Raw genomic sequence first — 22,764 nt, 5'->3', positions numbered from 1 at the left:
GGAGTTAGATCAGAGATCAGCGATGATCTTATCAAATGGCGGAGCAGGCACGAGGGGCTGAATGGCCTACTCCTGTTCCTATGTTCCTATGTTCCTAGACTGCATCCACATCGCCTTGCATGCTCCCCATAACCAGCCTGGTATCTTTATCAATGGAAAGGGATTCCACCCCCTCAATGTCTAGCTGGTTTGCGAGCACAGGCAGGGCATCGGGCAGGTCTGTGCCCGCTATCCTGGCAGCGGTCACGACTCTTTCATCCTGTGCCCGTCCTCGGTTCCGCCTTTATTCCAGTCAGGCCAGCAGGTTACAGACTGGCTGTTGGGCGACAAGGGCTATCCTCTCCGGACATGGCTCAGGACTCCTGTCAGGACTCCGGGCACAGCCGCAGAGCAGGCCTACAATCAGAGCCATGCTGCCACAAGGAACATCATCGAGCAAACAATCAGCGTCCTCGAACAACACTCCCGCTGCCTGGACCGTTCCAGGGGAGCTTTGCAGCACAGGCCTGAGCAGGTATCCAGATCTGTGGTCGTCTGCTGCTCAGTCCATAACCTCATCATCAGGAGGGACCAGTCCTGACCATCACCTGGGCAACAAGAAGTGGAGGAGGAGGAGGAGGAGGAGGGGAAGGGGAGGAGGATAAGGAAGAGAAGGGGAGGGGGAGGGGGAAGAGGAAGGGGAGGGGGAGGATAAGGAAGAGAAGGGGTGGGGGGAGGGGGAGGATAAGGAAGAGGAGGGGGAGGGGGAGGAAGAGGAGGGGAAGGGGAGGAGGAAGAAGAGGAGGAGGAGCAGGAGGAGGAGGAGGGGAGGGGAGGAGGAGCAGGAGGAGGGGAGGGGTGGAGGAGCAGGATGAGGAGCAGGAGGGGGTGAGGAGGAGGAGGGGAGGAGGTGGGTGAGGAGGGGGAGGAGGGACAGAGGATGATGAGGAAGTGGAGGGGAGGAGACAGGGAGGAGGGGGTGAGGGGGAGGAGGGACGGAGGACGGGGAAGGAAGGGGAGGAGGTGATGGAGGGGTCGAGGAGGGTGAGGGTGAGGAGGGGGAGGAGGGGAGAGGAGAGACTTCGACCTCCAGTGCTCCTCGCTGCCAGAGCTCTCAGAGAGCAGCTCATTGAGGGTCCCTTCACCTGAACCACCCCTCCCATCCCCAATACACCAACACTCCCACAATCATTACACCCACCATCCAATTCCCTTCCTCCAGTCCAGCCTTATGGGTCTTCCCCTCACTTCACTACAATATAAACATCAACACCAAACCCAGAACAAAAAACAAATTTATCAAACAACTCAATTCCATCTGCGTCAAATAGTTAACAGAAATAGTTATGACTCACCCTTGTACTAGCCCTTCGTGCCTGTCCTGTGGGCTCCTTCCCTATCCTAGTCCTCCTATGAAGTGTCTCCTCAATGTCTACAGTTTGGGTGGTGGAGGCCGCTGAGCTTCCATTGACGACACTTCAGATGGTCGTGGTGGGTGACCTGGGCCTCGAGGGTCCGGCTGCAGATTGTAGCCTCTCGGCTTAGGTCGGGGCAGTCAGGCCCAGCTGGCTGAGTGGCACTAACAAGGGCACTGGCAGAGAGTGTGGCAGGGGAGCAGCCATGCTGTCATCCTGAGAGTGGACAATGGGTGACTCTCCCATGGAGAAAAGGCCAGTCTCCTGGGATTGGGCCTCAGCACTCCTGGGGCTCTGCTCGTGAACAGAGTGCAGGAATGAGGTGAAACTCTGGCAACCCCTGTCAACAGTGGCCCCCAAAGTCAAGATGGCAGCAGCCTAAGCTTCATGGCAGCTGTAGGAGCAGTCAGCAGAGGCTCTTTGATGATGGGCACCTCATTAACCAGTCTTTTATTATGGAGCTTAAATGGTAACCTGTGATCATCCGTTCTAAAACCGCGCTTCAACTGACGACCTCACCACTCGCTCCATGTTGGACAGAATAGTCTCCAAGCTCTGCAAGAAGCCTTGACACAAGTTGGAGTGGGACTTCTCACTGCTCTGAGCTATTGTGCACAAGCTTGCTGGCAGGCTGTCCAGTGCACCTAATATTTCCTGGTGTGTGCCCCAGTATTTCCTGGTGTATGAACTAATATTTCCTGGTGTATGCCCCAGTATTTCCTGGTGTATGCCCCAGTATTTCCTGGTGTATGCCCTAGTATTTCCTGGTGTATGCCCCAGTATTTCCTGGTGTATGAACAATATTTCCTGGTGTTTGCCCCAGTATTTCCTGGTGTATGCCCCAGTGTTTCCTGGTGTATGCCCCAGTATTTCCTGGTGTATGCCCCAGTATTTCCTGGTGTTTGCCCTAGTATTTCCTGGTGTATGCCCTAGTGTTTCCTGGTGTATGCCCCAGTATTTCCTGGTGTATGCCCCAGTATTTCCTGGTGTATGCCCTAGTATTTCCTGGTGTATGCCCCAGTATTTCCTGGTGTATGCCCCAGTATTTCCTGGTGTGTGCCCTAGTATTTCCTGGTGTCTGCCCCAGTATTTCCTGGTGTCTGCCCCAGTATTTCCTGGTGTATGCCCCAGTATTTCCTAGTGTATGCCCCAGTATTTCCTGGTGCATGAACAATATTTCCTGGTGTATGCCCCAGTGTTTCCTGGTGTCTGCCCTAGTATTTCCTGATGTATGCCCCAGTATTTCCTGGTGTATGCCCCAGTATTTCCTGGTGTATGCCCTAGTATTTCCTGGTGTATGCCCTTGTATTTCCTGGTGTATGCCCGAGTATTTCCTGGTGTATGCCCTAGTATTTCCTGGTGTGTGCCCTCATATTTCCTGGTGTATGCCCCAGTATTTCCTGGTGTACACCCTAGTATTTCCTGGTGTCTGCCCTTGTATTTCCTGGTGTATGCCCTCGTATTTCCTGGTGTATGCCCCAGTATTTCCTGGTGTATGCCCTAGTATTTCCTGGTGTATGCCCTAGTATTTCCTGGTGTATGCCCCAGTATTTCCTGGTGTATGCCCTAGTGTTTCCTGGTGTATGCCCTAGTATTTCCTGTTGTATGCCCTAGTATTTCCTGGTAGATGCCCTAGTATTTCCTGGTGTTTGCCCCAGTATTTCCTGTTGTATGCCCTAGTATTTCCTGGTAGATGCCCTAGTATTTCCTTGTGTATGCCCTAGTATTTCCTGGTGTATGCCCTAGTATTTCCTGGTGTCTGCCCCAGTATTTCCTGTTGTATGCCCTAGTATTTCCTGGTAGATGCCCTAGTATTTCCTGGTGTATGCCCTAGTATTTCCTGGTGTATGCCCTAGTATTTCCTGATGTATGCCCCAGTGTTTCCTGGTGTATGCCCTAGTATTTCCTGGTGTATGCCCCAGTATCTCCTGGTGTATGCCCCAGTATTTCTTGGTGTATGCCCCAGTATTTCTTGGTGTATGCCATAGTATTTCCTGGTGTATGCCCCAGTATTTCCTGGTGTATGCCCTAGTATTTCCTGGTGTATGCCCCAGTATTTCCTGATGTATGCCCCAGTATTTCTTGGTGTATGCCATAGTATCTCCTGGTGTATGCCCTAGTATTTCCTGGTGTATGCCCCAGTATTTCCTGCTGTATGCCCCAGTATTTCTTGGTGTATGCCATAGTATTTCCTAGTGTATGCCCCAGTATTTCCTGGTGTATGCCCTAGTATTTCCTGGTGTGTGCCCTTGTATTTCCTGGTGTACGCCCTAGTATTTCCTGGTGTATGCCCCAGTATTTCCTGGTGTATGCCCCAGCATTTCCTGGTGTATGCCCTAGTATTTCCTGGTGTATGCCCTAGTATTTCCTTGTGTATGCCCTTGTATTTCCTGGTGTATGCCCCAGTATTTCCTGGAGTGTGCCCCAGTATTTCCTGGTGTATGCCCTCGTATTTCCTGGTGTATGCCCCAGTATTTCCTGGTGTATGCCCTAGTATGTCCTGGTGTGTGCCCTAGTATTTCCTGGTGTATGCCCCAGTATTTCCTGGTGTATGCCCCAGTATTTCCTGATGTATGCCCTAGTATTTCCTGGTGTATGCCCCAGTATTTCCTGGTGTATGCCCCAGTATTTCCTGGTGTATGCCCCAGTATTTCCTGGTGTATGCCCCAGTATTTCCTGGTGTATGCCCTTGTATTTCCTGGTGTATGCCCCAGTATTTCCTGGTGGATGCCCTTGTATTTCCTGGTGTATGCCCCAGTATTTCCTGGTAGATGCCCTTGTATTTCCTGGTAGATGCCTTTATATTTCCTGGTAGATGCCTTTATATTTCCTGGTAGTTGCCTCGGATTTCCTGGTAGATGCCCTAGCATTTCCTGGTAGATGCCCTAGTATTTCCTGGTGTATGCATGAATATTTCCTGGAAGATGCCCATCTGCCTTCTTCTATAGCCTGGGCTCTGGAAGTCAACATCTGAGTCCTCTACAGCAGAGCTCGTGTGTGATCTCGCCCACTGGCGAGCTGGCACCTGTGGCATCTTACCCCCCTGCCCTAACTCCCGCAGTCTAATGGACAGTGATTCACCACATGACGACACATCATCAGGAAGATTGGCTCCTCTTGAAATGAAAGAGAGGGACAAGGGTTAGCTTTTAGTCTGAAGGGAGAGCAGAGAGAGAGAGAGAGAGAGATGAGTGTCTGGTGACAGTTTGTAATCCAGAGTGTGCTGGATGAGCGAAGTAAGAGGGACAAAGAGGATAAGGTGTGAAGAAACACTGCGTGACGTCTCTGCCAGCGTTGCCAGTCACCACGGCCTCGACTCTGCCCCTGCCCGTGAATGCCAACACGCTCTCTTCGAATGGGGAAGAGGGCGGGCAGGTGGGCTCGGCCTCCTCCGCTGGCAGCCTCCTGTCTGGAATTAGACGTGACCTTCTCCTGTAAGAAAGAGGGGAGTGTGTTTGTGAGAGTCTTGTGAGATGTTTCGAGACGGTGCCTGTCACGGTGGAATAGTTCATATGTAGTGTGTCAGATGTGAGATGTGGGGAAGTGAGGGTTCCAATCGTGGTGAGTGTGTAAGTGTGGAGAAGGAGGTGGCGTGAAGTGTAGTGTTGTGATTGTAGGAGAGTGAAGGAATGGAGGGATGTGTTATGAGTCATGAGGCTGAACATGGTGCAGGCGTGACGAGAGTGCAGTTGAGGTGAGAAGTAAGATTCTTACCTTGAAAACTCCGGTGAGCTCATTGAACTTTTTACCGCATTGTAGCCATGTCCTGGGAGCCAAACTCCTGGCATTGACCTCCTGAGTGACCTCTTCCCACTGGCAGTGGAAGTGTTGCCTGGAGGTCTTCCTGCCCCCCGAGGGGGTCACAGGATCTCCTTCCTCCTGTCCACCGCCTGCACCGGAGCCTCCAAAGTGGCATCGGAGAACCCGATGGCCTGATCTGGACCTCAAAGCCAATTTGTGCACTTCTGAACATTTCCTGCTGTCTGCAGTCAGAGTGCTCCTCCCCTTTAAGAGGTGCTGGCTTCCTTTCAGTGGCGTCAGTAACATCTGATGTTTTTTGCCCCCAAACAGGTGTGCAGCCAATAAGTAGCGCTGGTTGCATGCTTGACGCATGATAATGAGGTCCCAGCACCAATTTCACATGGTCCCTGTCCCCACCTGAACAGGTGCGAGCTCCACCCCCCCGCACGACCGTTACATTTCAGGCTAAACTACCAATTAATTTTATTACTAGATGTAAATTTATATGGAAGCAAAATAAATCAGTAGATAAAGAGCCATATAACATTGAACTTCACCAGTTGTTTTCGAGACCAGAATAAGAGTGTTTGGAAATTCTGAGAATCCTTTTTCAGAGTCCTGTAACTGGATTATTCCCATGTACTAGGTGGATACTTCAGTTCCAGGCAGGTCTACCTTCCGATAACACATAACTCGAGCTTAGTATAGTCAAGGTATGGGCCAAACCCTGCTGTACTGATCCCAGCCTGAGAAACATTCAGAAACACAACTGTCCACCAAGCCAGATCAATGACACAGTAATGGGAGATGCTGAGAATTCAGGAGCACTGAGGTGCTGACACAAAGCAAGGCTTACCATCAATGGCCCCTTCGAGGTAACAACACCATCAGTAAGCTTCTGTCTGACTGCAACCCACAAATAAGGTTGAACATTGTCATTCAGAGGATCCATCATTTGGGAACGTTCAGATCTACAAACAATGGGACACCCAAGGTTCCACAGGCAAAGGGAACTTTAGTCAAATGCAACTTCAGACTTCAGAGAGAATTGTACATTAACTCTGACCCGCCTGCCCCCACAGACAGACAAGAGGAATTTATTTCAGAAGGCTGTTAATGTAAACATGGACACTTAATCAGACATTGTACAAGACAATTAAACAGCGTGGGTCAGGAATTCTGACCCTTGACCTCACATACCTGTTCATGAAGCGTTCGATTTTCCTACAGGTGATTTTGACATCAAGAGATGAGCTTTGCTCCCAGCCAGAAAATCCCTCATTATCTTCTGTAGATTATGCTAATACAGTCCCTCACTGAATTTGCCTTTTTGCTGTCAATTTTTTTCTGTGTCAATTTTTGGGATGTTTTACTACGTTGAAGGCCCAATATAAATCCAAGTTGCTGTTCAAGCCTTGTGTAGCTTTGCTTATGTGCCCCTGTAATTGGTTAGTGGTGAAGTGGACTAGTCTCCTGGAGATGGATGGGCTGAAGAACTCCCTGTGTGGGATCTGTTGCCCTCCATATTACCTGCTTCTCATCTTTGCCTGAAGTTTGGTTGGGGGAACTGCTGTAATCTCAATAAATGCTGTCTGGGCCTCAAAGGAGTCTGGAGTTTAGCCTAAGGGTGAAAAAGTCCCTTTGGAACCTCACAAACCTTGAAGTTTTAATTTGGGGGTAAACTCCGTAAACTTTCTCCCCTTTTTTACTCCTTTAGCTTTCTCCCTCCTTTTCCACTTTGGATCAAATCTGCCATGGCTGAAAGGGAAGATTTGTGACCCGTTCCCAGTGCTAGGAATTACATGTCAGTGGCCATTGGCAGCTTCCCTCCTGATGTTCCCTCTCTTCCTGTGAGGCCTCTGCCTGGCATCTCCCTAATGTGACGGAGACCAAAAATTCAGCAAGGAAGAGAAATGAACCTGAATCCCACCAGGTCAGCAATTCCGTGCATTGATGTCCCAAAAAAGTGTCCACCACAGCACTTTACATCACCTAAACGTCAGAAGAGGAGCAGCAGGAGGGTGTCAGGGAAGCCAGATTAATTAGGCAGCACCAGAGGAGAGGGAGACCCAACCTCGCACTATCCACTCAGCAGGATGTCTCGACCCAGGCACACTTTCCGAGACCTTTCCCAGGAGCTGTGTCTCAGGAAGCTGCACGTCAGTCCTGAAGCTTTGGAGGAGCTCTCAACTTTTATGTCGCAGACCCATGCCAGGGAGCCGCAAGGGACTTTTACCAGATCAGCCAATTTGCTGTGCACTCCTCCACGAGGCCAAGACAACTTAATTTATACAACTTGGCAGTGCTCTCACACATTGCCGATTCCCCAGGGATGTTGAAGCTATTGATTGCAGCCATGTGACATTCCGTCCGCCCCAGGCCAGGTCCTAACTCAAGTCTCACTCATGAGATTCTTGAGGCACTCACTGGGGAAGAGGAGCTGAGGTGGTTTCCTGTTGCCTTCCTCACGGTTTTTATCTGCGGAGAACCTTCTCCTAGGTGGGCTTCAACCACGGCTGAAGAGGTCAACCTGCCCTTTACAATTGAGGGGGAGGGGAGTCACCGACGCCCATCGAACACGAGTACTCCCGCTGGACATTAACCTAGTGTTTATGGGTGCGGTAGTGTAGTGGTTATGTTACTGGACTAGTAATCCATGAGACCAGGACTAATAATCGCAGAGAACGTGAGTTCAAATCTCACTCATGGCAGTTTGAGAAATTGAATTCAGTTTAAAAATACAAATAAATCTGGAATAAAATTCTGGCCTCAGTAAAAGTGACTATGAAGGTGTCGGATTGATGCAAAAACCCAACTGGTTCTCTAATGTCCTTCAGAGAATGAAACCTACCATCCTTACCTGGTCTTCTGGTCTATATGTTCCAGTCCTACACCAATGTGGCTGCCTCTTGACTGCATTTGAAATGCCGTAGTCAGTCACTCAGTTGTATCAAACTGCGACCTAGGTATCGAATGAGGACACGACAAAGGCAAACCAAGCCCGTTCGACCCTGCAAAGTCCTCCTCACTAACATCTGGGGACTTGTGCCAAAATTGGGAGAGCTGTCCCACAGACTAGTCAAGCAACAGCCTGACATAGCCATACTCACAGAATCATACCCATCGTCCCAGACTCCTGCGTATGTCCTGTCCCACCAGAGAGTGGGATACAGTCGGATGGGAGTGTCCCTGGGAGTCTTCAACATTGACTCCAGACCCTATGAAGTCTCAGAGCTTCAGGTCAAACATGGGCAAGGAAACCTCTTGCTGATTATCACCTACCGCCCTCTCTCAGCCGATGGAGCAGTCCTCCTCCATGTTGAGCACCACTTGGAGGAAGCACTGAGGACAGCAAGGGCACAGAATGTACTCTGGGTGGGGGATTTCTGAGTCAGCTTCCTTCAATTAGATTTGCGATGGGCATAAGTCCCGCTCTGCCAGGGACCCTGGAATTTCCAAGCCAGTGGGGAAGTTCCTGAAATCTATCGTCAGGGACAGAGTGACTGAGCATTTGGTCAAGTATCAGCTGATCAAAGACAGGATTTGTGAAGGGTCGGTCATGTCTGATTAATCAAATTGAATTTTTTGAGGAGCTCACTAACACGGTGGATACGGGAGTGTCGATGGATGTTGTCGATATGGAATTCCAGAAGGCATTTGATAAGGTTCCACACAAGAGATTATTAGCAAAAAATGAGAGTGCACGGAATTGAAGGTAACCTTGTGACTTGGGCCGGTAATTGGTTGGGAGGTAGGAGACAGAGAGTAGGGATAATGGGAATGTTCTCTCTTTGATGGGATGTGACAAGTGATGTTCCCCAGGGACTCTGGGGCCTCAGCTTGTCTCCAGATATATACACAAGACTTGGATGAAGGAATAGAGAGTTGTATATTCAAGTTTGCAGATGACACTAAGTTAGGAGGCACAGTAAGTTGTGTAGGTGGCAGCAGGAAGTTGCAAAGGGACATTGAGAGTGCTAAACACTTAGTGCTATAAATTGTAGTGGGACACAGCATCACTTAATTTGTATTCCGATTTCTTACCCTCCCCAGACAAAGAAAATATTCCTATGCCAGGTTTTTCACGGTCAGGGCCCTTTAAATGTTGCTCGTTTTGAGGAAGCTGATGTTTGGAACTGACTCTGCCCATTTTTAAGCCGAAAAAAGGAAGGTCAAAGTAATTTGATTAGAAGGAAGTATTTCCATAAATTACCCACACGGATAATTTTAGAGATTTCTTTGCTGACTCAGGCAACCCAGCGGATTCCTATTAGACCATTTGATAGTCCCTCTTGAGCTGCTCTTCCCCTTCCCTCTGAGACATTAAGCTGTAATCTTTGAACAACTGTGCCAGTTTTCAGTGTAGTATCTGTGTGTGCCAGTCGCTGCTTTTGCACTGACTTCCTCTCTCTCTGGTGTCAGCTGCACCTCAGTGGGTAACTCTCTCGCCTCTGAGTCAGAAGATTGTGGGTCCAAAGCCCCACCCCAGAAACGTGAGCATATCATCCAGACTGATGCTCCCAGTGTGGTACTGAGGGAGTGCTGCACTGTCGGAGGTGCTGTCTTTTGGATGAGACTCTACACCGAGGCCCTTTCTGCCCTCGCAGGTGGACGTAAAAGATCCCATGCTGTTTGTGGGATCTTGCTATGTAAAAATGGTTGCTGTATTACTGACATAACAACAGGCACTGCACATAAAAGTAATTCACTGTACAGGACATGCTTTTGGTGCTATTTGGATGCATGGATTCCTTTTCGAATGGGACTCCAGATGCATTTTGCCAATTTTTAGCTTCTCCTCTAGATGGCAGCCTCTGGTGTGAAATTATCTTCATCCCTGAGAAACACTCCTGTTCTGGATGAAGAAAGAACGTAAGAATTTGCATTTATATAGCGTCTTTCGTGACCTCAGGTCGTCCCAGAGTGCTTTACAGCCAATGAAGTACTTTCGAATTGCAGTCACTGTTGAAATGTTGAAAACGCGGCAGCCAATTTACGCACAGCAAGATCCCACAATTTGATAAATGACCAGATAATCTGTTTTTTTAGTGATGTTGGTTGAGGGATAAATATTGGCCCAGGACACGGGGGAGAACTCCCCCTGCTCTTCTTCGAAATAGATCTTTTACATCTAGCTTTAACATCACATCCAAAAGACGGCACCTCCGACAGTGCAGCACTCCCTCAGTACTGCACTGGGAGTGTCGGCCTGGATGATGGGCTCAAGTCACTGGAGTGAGACTTGAATCCGTGACCGCCTGACTCGGAGGCGGGAGAGCGACCCACTGATCCACGGCCGACAAACTCACTTTAAAACTTTTCTTTGTTTCTGGCCAGCCTCTAGCTACAAAACTAACCAGCCGTGTCTTACTTCTGAGTCCAGGTCAAAGATCGTATCGTGCAGCCTTTGTTGGGACTGACCCTCATGTGCTTTTTTTCTCCTTTGGTCACTTCTGAGCGCAGGAAGTGAGGGAGCTGTTTCTCCAACAACTTCCCTATTCCGGGGTTAGTCAGCGGGCCTGCCAATTTAACGGACTCCTACCCCTGGCTGCGTGCTACACTTTGACCCTCTGTGGGCTCACTTTCATTGAAACACTTTTACTTCAATATAACTCATTCCCAAATCCTTTCTGTGGAAAAATAGTCAAAGGTCGGAAACGCAACGAGAGCAAAATGCCGGAAACACTCAGCGGGTCAGGCATCCCCCGTGGAGAGCGCTGAGAACTGACAGGACAACGTTTCAGGTGTGTGGGACCCTTGTCAATACTGGAAGATATTACTGATGAGCAGCATTTAAAAAGGAGCAGAACAAAGGGAAAGGGAGGGAAAAAGCACACAGATATACACACACAGACATACACACACAGATATACACACACAGACATACACACACAGATATACACACACAGATATACACACAGATATACGCGCACAGATATACGCACACAGATATACACACACACAGATGTACACACACAGATATACACACACAGATATACACACAGATATACGCGCACAGATATACACACAGATATACGCACACAGATATACACACAGATATACACACACAGATGTACACACACAGATATACACACACACAGATATACACACAGATATACGCACACAGATATACACACAGATATACACACACAGATGTACACACACAGATATACACACACACAGATATACACACAGATATACGGGCACAGATATACGCGCACAGACATACGCACACAGATATACACACAGATATACACACACAGACATAAACACACAGACATACACACACAGATATACACACACAGATATGCACACACAGATATACACGCACAAATATACGCGCACAGACATACGCGCACAGATATACACACACAGACATACACACACAGATATACACACACAGATATACACACAGAGACATACACACACAGATATACACACACAGATATACACACACAGACATACACACACAGATATACACACACAGACATACACACATAGATATACACACACAGATATACACACAGAGACATACACACACAGATATACACACAGAGACATACACACACAGACATACACACACAGATATACACACAGAGACATACACACAGAGATACACACACAGATATACACACACAGACATACACACAGAGATATACACACACAGATACACACACAGATACACACACAGATATACACACACAGACATACACACACAGACATACACACACAAATATACACACAGATATACACACATAGATATACACACACAGACATACACACAGATATACACACATAGATATACACACACAGACATACACACACAGACATACACACAGATATACACACACAAATATACACACAGATATACACACACAGATATACACACATAGACATACACATACAGATATACACACACAGACATACACACACAGATACACACACAGGCATACACACAGATATACACACACAGACATACACACAGACATACACACACACATATACACACAGACATACACACACATGCATACACACACATACATGATACAGATGCATACACACATATACACACATAAGGATACATATACACAGACAAGTAAAGAAATACAATGACTTGCAAATTGCTTAAATAGAGAACAGGAGATGGTTAAGTAGCTGAAGTGAGATTAGCAGGAGACAGTGGGAGCCATAATCAGAGGAATCTAAGAAATACGAGACAGGGACGAGACACAGAGAGTGTGTGAATGGCTAAAGAGGTGGGGGATGGACAGATATAAAGGGAAGCATTAAAAACTGGCAAAGTGGAGCAGGCCCCAGCAGCCCATGGCCTGATAGAGCCTGAGCTGTTCAAGAACAAAATCCAGACTCTTCCTTTTGATTACAGCACGAGGCCCCAGCATGCCCAATGGACATCCTGCAATAACCCAACATCCATCTTACGAGCCGCTGTTACTAATGAGGTTTTTGTAGTTTTTGGTCTCTCTAGAATCCCCCTTCATTGAGACAACAAGGTGAAGAGCCATCACACAGATATATGGATGGTGTAAATCAGAGATTACATAAGAATATTAGAAATAGGAGCAGGAGTAGGCCATTCGGCCCTTCGAGTCAGCTCCGCCATTCAATAAGATCATGGCTGATCTTCGACCTCAACTCCACTTTCCCGCCCGATCCCCATATCCCTTGATTCCCCTCAAGTCCAAAAATCTATTGATCTCAGTCTTGAATATACTCAATGACTGAGCATCCACAGCCCTCTGGGGTAGAGAATTCTAAAGATTCACAACCTTCTGAGTGAGGAAATTCCTCCTCATCTCAGTCCTAAATGGCTGACCCCTTATCCTGAGACTATGACCCCCAGTTCTAGACTCACTAACCAGGGGAAACAACCTCTCAGCATCTACCCTGTCAAGCCCCCTCAGAATCTGATATGTTTCAATGAGATCACCTCTCATTCTTCGAAACTCCAGAGAGTATAGGCCCATTCTACTCAACCTCTCCTCATCGGACAACCCTCCCATCCCAGGAATCAATCTAGTGAACCTTCACTGCACCCCCTCTAAGGCAAGTATATCCTTCTTTAGATAAGGAGACCAAAACTGTACACAATACAGTACTGTAGTCAGTAGGTGACACCAAGCTTGGATTTTAAAAGCCTTTAGATAGTAGGAAGACTGAGACTCTAGTTATATCTCTCATTTTCTTTGCAGCACAGGGATATGGTGTTTGCCGTGTCCAAGGGATGGAGGGAGGGGTTTGATCCTTTGTCACGACCGAGCGCCAGAGGTGGAGTGGGGAAGGTTCTGATCTCCCTGTGTTCATCTTTATTTTCTTTTTACCAGGACTGACAAAACCACTGTGTGTTGCCAGGGTTTTCTGTTTAAATTTCAGACCCGATGTGTAGGCTTTCTGTCTTTTCCATCTCTCCCAATTTCATGTTTTTTTTCTCTTGGGTAGCTCGCTCTCCTCTGTGTCAGATGGTTGTGGGTTCAAGTCCCCACTCCAGAGACTTGAGCACTTAATCCAGACTGACTGTCCCAGTGCAGCACTGAGGGAGTGCTGCACTGTCGGGAGGCGCCGTCTTTCAGATAAGACGTTAAATAGAAGCGGCAAGTGCCCTCTCAGGTGGACGTAAAAGATCCAATGGCACTATTCGAAGAAGAGCAGGGGAATTCTTCCCCGGTGTCCTGGGCCAATATATACCCCTCAACGAACTAAAACAGATTATTTGGTCATTTATCTCATTGCTGTTTGTGGGATCTTGCTGTGCGCAAATTGGCCGCCACGTTTCCTACATTATAACAGTGCCCACTCTTCAAAAGGTACTTCATTGGCTGTAAAGCTCTTTGGGACGTCTTGAGGTTCTTGAAGGTGTGATAGAAATCCAAGTTCTTTCTTTCTTCTTCTTTGTTTCCAATGATTCTTCAACGCTGCCTTTGGCAATTTTCTTTTTTGAGTCCTGCAAATCCTGACGGGTCTCCGTCCTGTACTGGCTGCGTTCCAGCCTCCGTTGTCAAGTGCGGCCTTCCCGCAATGAGCCCGCCCATACTGCCGGAGGGTCATTTAAATATATGTAAATGAGCATGTGTTGGAGCCCCCAAAACGTAGGACTTGTTGCTAAGTTAAGGCTGGTGGAAGTGCTTCACTGCAGCTTAGCGAAACTCTCCAGAGAGATTTCTGGAGTTACACATTACCTTTGAAAGCATTGTTTTTCATGCCTGGATTGAGCTGGACTTGTGTCTGACACTCTGAGGGCCTCTTGAGATCACTGGGATACTCTTGCAATAAGAGGATGCTGAGTACCAGGTATGGGATTCCCAATGGACATTCTCTTGTGTGCAATTTTAATGGAGGAGGAGGTGGAGGAGAAGCCCCCCCACCCAAAGAACTTGCAGGCCATGCAGACCCGATGAAGACCTTAATGAGGAGATTTGTGTCAGAAGAATGTGCCACCTACTGCATGAAGATCTGTGGCCAAGATCCATTAAAGGGATCGCGAGGGGCTCTTCATGATTCAGTTAGTCAGCAGGAAATAAGTGTGCCTTTTCCTGTAGGCCTACAATCACCATTGATTACACAGCACATTCTCCTTGAATACAAAGAGCTCGAAAGTGACCAGAAGCCAACCCGTTGGCTCATACCATGCCTGCCCTTGGACCCGACATAAGCCTGTCATTCTCCTATTCTCGTGCTCCTCCTAAGTGCAACCTAAGGGCCAGTATCACATGAGACGCTCTGAGGAGAAGGCTGGAAGCCTGGCATGTGCTCCTTTCCTGAGGCAGGTGGAGTCCAACGGTCGCCATTCCACTGGGTCCTGGAACTGTGTCCCCACTGATCAGCGGGATGGCTGGTCTAATGGTGGATCTCAGACCCTGAAAGCCCTGAGAGATAGCAGCCCCCATCACGGCCTCCAGAGCCTGGACGTTGGTCTGCAGGGTGCTGTGTATTCTCCGATTGCCACCAGAGCTACAGCCTGCGTCTCTGCAGAGTCACCAACTGGTCCCTGGCCACTTCTCAGCTGGAGATCTGCTGCAGATTGCTAGGAAGCTGGCATGCATTACATTGGTTCCTGCAAGACAGGCAAGCTTCCATGGCGTCGCCACAATTGAGAGTCACACCTGTCAGTTGTCGCACATCCTCGGAGACTGACCTCAGAGCCCGTACTCAGGAGTGATGTTCCTCAAACATCCTTTTTTCAGCCAAGTACTCATGAGTTTTGGGTCGCATGACTCCGAAGCCAGGAGCAGACATCTCCTCAGTCTCCTCTGGGAAGGTGAGGCGTCCTCATCCAATCCCCACTCCTGAGGCACACTCGTCCTCTGTGAATCATCCAGTGCAAAATATTCAGTAACGCGACTCAATCACCCCCGGGTGAAAGTATCTCAGCCGGGTTAGAATAAGAAACTGTTGCGGTTAGAATGGGTTAGAGTAGGAGAGTGTGGGTTAGAATGGGTTAGAGTAGGAGAGTGTGGGTTAGAATGGGTTAGAGTAGGAGAGTGTGGGTTAGAATGGGTTAGAGTAGGAGAGTGTGGGTTAGAATGGGTTAGAGTAGGAGAGTGTGGGTTAGAATGGGTTAGAGTAGGAGAGTGTGGGTTAGAATGGGTTAGAGTAGGAGAGTGTGGGTTAGAATGGGTTAGAGTAGGAGAGTGTGGGTTAGAATGGGTTAGAGTAGGAGAGTGTGGGTTAGAATGGGTTAGAGTAGGAGAGTGTGGGTTAGAATGGGTTAGAGTAGGAGACTGAGGGTTTGAATGGGTTGGAGTAGGAGAGTGTGGGTTAGAATGGGTTAGAGTAGGAGAGTGTGGGTTAGAATGGGTTAGAGTAGGAGAGTGTGGGTTAGAATGGGTTAGAGTAGGAGAGTGTGGGTTAGAATGGGTTAGAGTAGGAGAGTGTGGGTTAGAATGGGTTAGAGTCGGAGAGTGTGGGTTAGAATGGGTTAGAGTAGGAGAGTGTGGGTTAGAATGGGTTAGAGTAGGAGAGTGTGTGTTAGAATGGGTTAGAGTAGGAGAGTGTGGGTTAGAATGGGTTAGAGTAGGAGAGTGTGGGTTAGAATGGGTTAGAGTAGGAGAGTGTGGGTTAGAATGGGTTAGAGTAGGAGAGTGTGGGTTAGAATGGGTTAGAGTAGGAGAGTGTGGGTTAGAATGGGTTAGAGTAGGAGAGTGTGGGTTAGAATGGGTTAGAGTAGGAGAGTGTGGGTTAGAATGGGTTAGAGTAGGAGAGTGTGGGTTAGAATGGGTTAGAGTTGGAGAGTGTGGGTTAGAATGGGTTAGAGTAGGAGAGTGTGGGTTAGAATGGGTTAGAGTAGGAGAGTGTGGGTTAGAATGGGTTAGAGTAGGAGAGTGTGGGTTTAGAATGGGTTAGAGTAGGAGAGTGTGGGTTAGAATGGGTTAGAGTAGGAGAGTGTGGGTTAGAATGTGTTAGAGTAGGAGAGTGTGGGTTAGAATGGGTTAGAGTAGGAGAGTGTGGGTTAGAATGGGTTAGAGTAGGAGAGTGTGGGTTTAGAATGGGTTAGAGTAGGAGAGTATGGGTTAGAATGGGTTAGAGTGGGAGAGTGTGGGTTAGAATGGGTTAGAGTAGGAGAGTGTGGGTTAGAATGGGTTAGAGTAGGAGAGTATGGGTTAGAATGGGTTAGAGTGGGAGAGTGTGGGTTAGAATGGGTTAGAGTGGGAGAGTGTGGGTTAGAATGGGTTAGAGTAGGAGAGTATGGGTTAGAATGGGTTAGAGTGGGAGAGTGTGGGTTAGAATGGGTTAGAGTAGGAGAGTGTGGGTTAGAATGGGTTAGAGTGGGAGAGTGTGGGTTAGAATGGGTTAGAGTAGGAGAGTGTGGGTTAGAATGGGTTAGAGTAGGAGAGTGTGGGTTAGAATGGGTTAGAGTAGGAGAGTGTGGGTTAGAATGGGTTAGAGTAGGAGAGTGTGGGTTAGAATGGGTTAGAGTAGTAGAGTGTGGGTTAGAATGGGTTAGAGTAGGAGAGTGTGGGGTTAGAATGGGTTAGAGTAGGAGAGTGTGGGTTAGAATGGGTGAGAGTAGGAGAGTGTGGGTTAGAATGGGTTAGAGTAGGAGAGTGTGGGTTAGAATGGGTTAGAGTAGGAGAGTGTGTGTTAGAATGGGTTAGAGTAGGAGAGTGTGGGGTTAGAATGGGTTAGAGTAGGAGAGTGTGGGTTAGAATGGGTGAGAGTAGGAGAGTGTGGGTTAGAATGGGTGAGAGTAGGAGAGTGTGGGTTAGAATGGGTTAGAGTGGGAGAGTGTGGGTTAGAATGGGTTAGAGTAGGAGAGTGTGGGTTAGAATGGGTTAGAGTAGGAGAGTGTGGGTTAGAATGGGTTAGAGTAGGAGAGTGTGGGTTAGAATGGGTTAGAGTAGGAGAGTGTGGGTTAGAATGGGTTAGAGTAGGAGAGTGTGTGTTAGAATGGGTTAGAGTAGGAGAGTGTGGGTTAGAATGGGTTAGAGTAGGAGAGTGTGGGTTAGAATGGGTGAGAGTAGGAGAGTGTGGGTTAGAATGGGTTAGAGTAGGAGAGTGTGGGTTAGAATGGGTTAGAGTAGGAGAGTGTGGGTTAGAATGGGTTAGAGTAGGAGAGTGTGGGTTAGAATGGGTTAGAGGAGGAGAGTGTGGGTTAGAATGGGTTAGAGTAGGAGAGTGTGGGTTAGAATGGGTTAGAGTAGGAGAGTGTGGGTTAGAATGGGTTAGAGTTGGAGACTGTGGGTTAGAATGGGTTAGAGTAGGAGAGTGTGGGTTAGAATGGGTTAGAGTAGGAGAGTGTGGGTTAGAATGGGTTAGAGTAGGAGAGTGTGGGTTAGAATGGGTTAGAGTAGGAGAGTGTGGGTTAGAATGGGTTAGAGTAGGAGAGTGTGGGTTAGAATGGGTTAGAGTAGGAGAGTGTGGGTTAGAATGGGTTAGAGTAGGAGAGTGTGGGTTAGAATGGGTTAGAGTAGGAGAGTGTGGGTTAGAATGGGTTAGAGTAGGAGAGTGTGGGTTAGAATGGGTTAGAGTAGGAGAGTGTGGGTTAGAATGGGTTAGAGTAGGAGAGTGTGGGTTAGAATGGGTTAGAGTAGGAGACTGAGGGTTTGAATGGGTTGGAGTAGGAGAGTGTGGGTTAGAATGGGTTAGAGTAGGAGAGTGTGGGTTAGAATGGGTTAGAGTAGGAGACTGAGGGTTTGAATGGGTTGGAGTAGGAGAGTGTGGGTTAGAATGGGTTAGAGTAGGAGAGTGTGTGTTAGAATGGGTTAGAGTAGGAGAGTGTGGGTTAGAATGGGTTAGAGTAGGAGAGTGTGGGTTAGAATGGGTTAGAGTAGGAGAGTGTGGGTTAGAATGGGTTAGAGTAGGAGAGTGTGGGTTAGAATGGGTTAGAGTAGGAGAGTGTGGGTTAGAATGGGTTAGAGTAGGAGAGTGTGGGTTAGAATGGGTTAGAGTAGGAGAGTGTGGGTTAGAATGGGTTAGAGTCGGAGAGTGTGGGTTAGAATGGGTTAGAGTAGGAGAGTGTGGGTTAGAATGGGTTAGAGTAGGAGAGTGTGGGTTAGAATGGGTTAGAGTCGGAGAGTGTGTGTTAGAATGGGTTAGAGTAGGAGAGTGTGGGTTAGAATGGGTTAGAGTAGGAGAGTGTGTGTTAGAATGGGTTAGAGTAGGAGAGTGTGGGTTAGAATGGGTTAGAGTAGGAGAGTGTGGGTTAGAATGGGTTAGAGTAGGAGAGTGTGGGTTAGAATGGGTTAGAGTAGGAGAGTGTGGGTTAGAATGGGTTAGAGTAGGAGAGTGTGGGTTAGAATGGGTTAGAGTAGGAGAGTGTGGGTTAGAATGGGTTAGAGTAGGAGAGTGTGGGTTAGAATGGGTTAGAGTTGGAGAGTGTGGGTTAGAATGGGTTAGAGTAGGAGAGTGTGGGTTAGAATGGGTTAGAGTAGGAGAGTGTGGGTTAGAATGGGTTAGAGTAGGAGAGTGTGGGTTTAGAATGGGTTAGAGTAGGAGAGTGTGGGTTAGAATGGGTTAGAGTAGGAGAGTGTGGGTTAGAATGTGTTAGAGTAGGAGAGTGTGGGTTTAGAATGGGTTAGAGTAGGAGAGTATGGGTTAGAATGGGTTAGAGTGGGAGAGTGTGGGTTAGAATGGGTTAGAGTAGGAGAGTGTGGGTTAGAATGGGTTAGAGTAGGAGAGTATGGGTTAGAATGGGTTAGAGTGGGAGAGTGTGGGTTAGAATGGGTTAGAGTGGGAGAGTGTGGGTTAGAATGGGTTAGAGTAGGAGAGTATGGGTTAGAATGGGTTAGAGTGGGAGAGTGTGGGTTAGAATGGGTTAGAGTAGGAGAGTGTGGGTTAGAATGGGTTAGAGTGGGAGAGTGTGGGTTAGAATGGGTTAGAGTAGGAGAGTGTGGGTTAGAATGGGTTAGAGTAGGAGAGTGTGGGTTAGAATGGGTTAGAGTAGGAGAGTGTGGGTTAGAATGGGTTAGAGTAGGAGAGTGTGGGTTAGAATGGGTTAGAGTAGGAGAGTGTGGGTTAGAATGGGTTAGAGTAGGAGAGTGTGGGTTAGAATGGGTTAGAGTAGGAGAGTGTGGGTTAGAATGGGTTAGAGTAGGAGAGTGTGTGTTAGAATGGGTTAGAGTAGGAGAGTGTGGGTTAGAATGGGTTAGAGTAGGAGAGTGTGGGTTAGAATGGGTTAGAGTAGGAGAGTGTGGGTTAGAATGGGTTAGAGTAGGAGAGTGTGTGTTAGAATGGGTTAGAGTAGGAGAGTGTGTGTTAGAATGGGTTAGAGTAGGAGAGTGTGGGTTAGAATGGGTTAGAGTAGGAGAGTGTGGGTTAGAATGGGTTAGAGTAGGAGAGTGTGGGTTAGAATGGGTGAGAGTAGGAGAGTGTGGGTTAGAATGGGTTAGAGTAGGAGAGTGTGGGTTAGAATGGGTTAGAGTAGGAGAGTGTGGGTTAGAATGGGTTAGAGGAGGAGAGTGTGGGTTAGAATGGGTTAGAGTAGGAGAGTGTGGGTTAGAATGGGTTAGAGTAGGAGAGTGTGGGTTAGAATGGGTTAGAGTAGGAGAGTGTGGGTTAGAATGGGTTAGAGTAGGAGAGTGTGGGTTAGAATGGGTTAGAGTAGGAGAGTGTGGGTTAGAATGGGTTAGAGTAGGAGAGTGTGGGTTAGAATGGGTTAGAGTCGGAGAGTGTGGGTTAGAATGGGTTAGAGTAGGAGAGTGTGGGTTAGAATGGGTTAGAGTAGGAGAGTGTGGGTTAGAATGGGTTAGAGTAGGAGAGTGTGGGTTAGAATGGGTTAGAGTAGGAGAGTGTGGGTTAGAATGGGTTAGAGTAGGAGAGTGTGGGTTAGAATGGGTTAGAGTCGGAGAGTGTGGGTTAGAATGGGTTAGAGTAGGAGAGTGTGGGTTAGAATGGGTTAGAGTAGGAGAGTGTGGGTTAGAATGGGTTAAAGTAGGAGAGTGTGGGTTAGAATGGGTTAGAGTCGGAGAGTGTGGGTTAGAATGGGTTAGAGTAGGAGAGTGTGGGTTAGAATGGGTTAGAGTAGGAGAGTGTGGGTTAGAATGGGTTAGAGTAGGAGAGTGTGGGTTAGAATGGGTTCGAGTAGGAGAGTGTGGGTTCGAATGGGTTAGAGTAGGAGAGTGTGGGTTAGAATGGGTTAGAGTAGGAGAGTGTGGGTTAGAATGGGTTAGAGCAGGGGAGTGTGGGTTAGAATGGGTTAGAGTAGGAGAGTGTGGGGTTAGAATGGGTTAGAGTAGGAGAGTGTGGGTTAGAATGGGTTAGAGTAGGAGAGTGCGGGTTAGAATGGGTTAGAGTAGGAGAGTGTGGGTTAGAATGGGTTAGAGTAGGAGAGTGTGGGTTAGAATGGGTTAGAGTAGGAGAGTGTGGGTTAGAATGGGTTAGAGTAGGAGAGTGTGGGTTAGAATGGGTTAGAGTAGGAGAGTGTGGGTTAGAATGAGTTAGAGTAGGAGAGTGTGGGTTAGAATGGGTTAGAGTAGGAGAGTGTGGGTTAGAATGGGTTAGAGTAGGAGAGTGTGGGTTAGAATGAGTTAGAGTAGGAGAGTGTGGGTTAGAATGGGTTAGAGCAGGAGAGTGTGGGTTAGAATGGGTTAGAGTAGGAGAGTGTGGGTTAGAATGGGTCAGAGTAGGAGAGTGTGGGTTAGAATGGGTTAGAGTAGGAGAGTGTGGGTTAGAATGGGTTAGAGTAGGAGAGTGTGGGTTAGAATGGGTTAGAGTAGGAGAGTGTGGGTTAGAATGGGTTAGAGTAGGAGAGTGTGGGTTAGAATGGGTTAGAGTAGGAGAGTGTGGGTTAGAATGGGTTTGAGTAGGAGAGTGTGGGTTAGAATGGGTTAGAGTAGGAGAGTGTGGGTTAGAATGGGTTAGAGTAGGAGAGTGTGGGTTAGAATGGGTTAGAGTAGGAGAGTGTGGGTTAGAATGGGTTAGAGTAGGAGAGTGTGGGTTAGAATGGGTTAGAGTAGGAGAGTGTGGGTTAGAATGGGTTAGAGTAGGAGAGTGTGTGTTAGAATGGGTTAGAGTAGGAGAGTGTGGGTTAGAATGGGTTAGAGTAGGAGAGTGTGTGTTAGAATGGGTTAGAGTAGGAGAGTGTGGGTTAGAATGGGTTAGAGTAGGAGAGTGTGGGTTAGAATGGGTTAGAGTAGGAGAGTGTGGGTTAGAATGGGTTAGAGTAGGAGAGTGTGGGTTAGAATGGGTTAGAGTAGGAGAGTGTGGGTTAGAATGGGTTAGAGTAGGAGTGTGTGGGTTAGAATGGGTTAGAGTAGGAGAGTGTGGGTTAGAATGGGTTAGAGTAGGAGAGTGTGGGTTAGAATGGGTTAGAGTAGGAGAGTGTGGGTTAGAATGGGTTAGAGCAGGAGAGTGTGGGTTAGAATGGGTTAGAGTAGGAGAGTGTGGGGTTCGAATGGGTTAGAGTAGGAGAGTGTGGGTTAGAATGGGTTAGAGTAGGAGAGTGTGGGTCAGAATGGGTTAGAGTAGGAGAGTGTGTGTTAGAATGGGTTAGAGTAGGAGAGTGTGGGTTAGAATGGGTTAGAGTAGGAGAGTGTGGGTCAGAATGGGTTAGAGTAGGAGAGTGTGGGTTAGAATGGGTTAGAGTCGGAGAGTGTGGGTTAGAATGGGTTAGAGTAGGAGAGTGTGGGTTAGAATGGGTTAGAGTCGGAGAGTGTGGGTTAGAATGGGTTAGAGTAGGAGAGTGTGGGTTAGAATGGGTTAGAGTAGGAGAGTGTGGGTTCGAATGGGTTAGAGTAGGAGGGTGTGGGTGAGAATGGGTTAGAGTAGGAGAGTGTGGGTTAGAATGGGTTAGAGTAGGAGAGTGTGGGGATAGAATGGGTTAGAGTAGGAGAGTGTGGGTTAGAATGGGTTAGAGTAGGAGAGTGTGGGTTAGAATGGGTTAGAGTAGGAGAGTGTGGGTTAGAATGGGTTAGAGTTGGAGAGTGTGGGTTAGAATGGGTTGGAGTAGGAGAGTGTGGGTTAGAATGGGTTAGAGTAGGAGAGTGTGGGTTAGAATGGGTTAGAGTAGGAGAGTGTGGGTTAGAATGGGTTAGAGTAGGAGAGTGTGGGTTAGAATGGGTTAGAGTAGGAGAGTGTGGGTTAGAATGGGTTAGAGTAGGAGAGTGTGGGTTAGAATGGGTTAGAGTCGGAGAGTGTGGGTTAGAATGGGTTAGAGTAGGAGAGTGTGGGTTAGAAT

General features: G+C 47.9%; 1 protein-coding gene across 1 annotated transcript in view; it reads left to right on the top strand.

Moving 5' to 3' along the window:
• The first annotated feature begins 10,676 nt into the window (after positions 1 to 10,676).
• Positions 10,677 to 22,764, top strand: part of LOC137307324 (natural resistance-associated macrophage protein 2-like) — a 218,548-nt gene continuing 206,460 nt past the window's right edge. Inside the window, exon 1 of the mRNA XM_067976801.1 lies at positions 10,677 to 10,879. The gene's annotated coding sequence lies outside the window, so the exon portion shown is untranslated. The remainder of the gene's footprint in view (positions 10,880 to 22,764) is intronic.

This window comes from Heptranchias perlo, chromosome X (genome assembly GCF_035084215.1).
Source record: "Heptranchias perlo isolate sHepPer1 chromosome X, sHepPer1.hap1, whole genome shotgun sequence".
Classification (NCBI taxonomy): domain Eukaryota; kingdom Metazoa; phylum Chordata; class Chondrichthyes; order Hexanchiformes; family Hexanchidae; genus Heptranchias; species Heptranchias perlo.
Note: the sequence above shows the minus strand (reverse complement) of the source record. Positions and strands in the feature narration are given on the sequence as shown.